Source organism: Austrofundulus limnaeus, unplaced genomic scaffold (assembly GCF_001266775.1).
Source record: "Austrofundulus limnaeus strain Quisiro unplaced genomic scaffold, Austrofundulus_limnaeus-1.0 Scaffold1118, whole genome shotgun sequence".
Lineage (NCBI taxonomy): Eukaryota > Metazoa > Chordata > Actinopteri > Cyprinodontiformes > Rivulidae > Austrofundulus > Austrofundulus limnaeus.
In genome coordinates, this window is record NW_013953520.1 from 32,214 (window position 1) to 34,466 (window position 2,253).

The following is a 2,253-nucleotide window of genomic DNA, read 5'->3' on the forward strand; positions in this document are numbered from 1 at the left end:
TCTGAAGCTGAATTAAAGCAGTAGGCTAACTCACTAATGGTGAACATGTGAGTTTGTTAATAAACCGGCAGGTACAACAGTGATAAACCACTTTTGCGAGGGAACGCAAAAAGAAAAAAAAATCCCCCATGTCCCGTCGTGGGCTCAGTACTGAACAATTCACAAATCTTCTGAAATAATTTCCTTTGCAGACCAACAAGATGATGCGTGGTCGTGATGCACAACATGTTGGAGCTGATTTGTTAAGATAATAAGTGAAAAGTGGTACTGCTGTGGGCACGATGCATAATAAGAGGTGCAAAAAGTGACAGACCACCTTGTTAAAATGAGGATTTAGCGTGGCAACATTCCAGATGCAACCAAATGACATGTTGCAAGGAGTTKTCCTACAGAAGCCATGGCTCTGAAGTAGCTCCAAAAGAAAAACAAACAGAAAAGAAAAAGTGTTTGTCACATTTTGCCTGTTACCCACAGCCTGTTCACTATTCCTCWTGTCTTGCCACGCCTCCTTGTTCTCAACCACAGTAATTACCTTCAGTCTGATCACCTGTTCCATGCCCTAAACCCTATCCTCTCTCCAGACCAGCGCCAGATTATTGAACGGTTCATCTAGTAAATGTCCAGCGTCTATCTCACGTCTAAGCCTGATCTCATGTTTTCGACCTCCTGCCTTCTACTCTTGCCTGTCTCCCGCCTGGGTTTTTTGCTATCTCTGACCCTTGGCTGCCGACCTCGTTTCCCCTCACTGCACTTCGCCACTTGTTCGTGTTTTGGGTTTGTTTAAGGTTCTCTGATCTCCCGGCTCTGTCCCTTGACCCACTTCTGGACTTCTGAACAAAGCCTGACCCCTCGCCTGAAACTCGAGCTTCTCAAATCCCAACCGTCAGCTCTTGGCTGCGAGGAGCTTCTACCAGCTGAAAGCAGAGTGTGCTGCCCCGAGAGTCCGACGAGCCACCAACTTCTGGTTCACCAGTAAAACCTTTAAACTTGTTTGGTCTCTGCCTGTTTTGAATCCAACACCCAAAACCTGTCTGTTTCTTTCTATTTTCTATTTTTTATAACGTTCTTGTTGCACAGTTGCCATAATGTTCCGTGTGATACAAAAAAAAAAAAGGTTTGTAATGCCACATTATGTAATAATGTATGGAGCCCGCCGGGGGTCAGTGGTGAAAAAAAAAATCAGCCGCCAGAAATCCGTGCACACGGATTACTAAACTGTGTACTCAGTGTAGTAATCCATGCGCACGAATTACTAAATTGTGCGCTCAGTTTCTGCAATCTGTGCGCACGGATTACTCAACTGAGCGCATGGATTACTATACTGAGAGCACGGATTACTATACTGAGAGCACAGATTACTAAACTGTATACTCAGTGTAGTAATCCATGCGCACGAATTACTAAATTGTGCGCTCAGTTTCTGCAATCTGTGCGCACGGTTTACTAAACTGAGCGCAGAGATTACTATACTGAGCGCACAGATTACTATACCGAGCGCACAGATTACTAAACTGAGAGCACGGATTACTAAAAGGCTCTGAGCGGCTTCCTGTGATGATCCGATCGGAGCTGAAACAGCCTTTAGGAGACCCAGTACCAAAACTGCATGATAGAGGGGCATAATCTAGCCTGGCCCTGGCCTTCCTATACAGCTCCGCTCAATTCTAGTTTCCTTCACTGCTCCGTCTGGGACTTCTCCCACTGACAAGGATTTCTTTGGGAGCATTTTCGTCCGGGCCAATCAGAGAACAGAGCATCGATATTCTGCAGTGTCTGCTTGTAGTTTATTTTACCTGGACCAATCAGAAAACAGAAGGAGGAGTTTTGAATGACGTCGATGTTCCGCACAGTGTCTGCTAGTTATTTTAGCATACAGCAGTGGAGGAAGTGAMYGAAGCCAGTCTGTGTTGATAAGGCTTCAAATTAAATTAAATTAAATTATTCTGACAAAGCAGCAGCTCTCATTTACAGTCGTCTCGTTCAGCTCCGTACTTCTCTCCTCTCAGTAGGGTTGTTTACAGCACACATGATTTCCGGTTAACTTCTTAGCCTCCTTCACAGTGGAGCTGGCACACATATGTCACAGCCAAATGATGCAGTCATTTTAAACTTCAGCAGAGGCCACGCCTCCTGTAAGAATCGCTTCTCTATAGCAGCGAGTCCACACCAAAATCTACAGTCCACGCAATAATTCACCTGATTGCAAATCTAATAAAATCCAAACTATCCACTGCTATTTCCCTGCCCTCACCC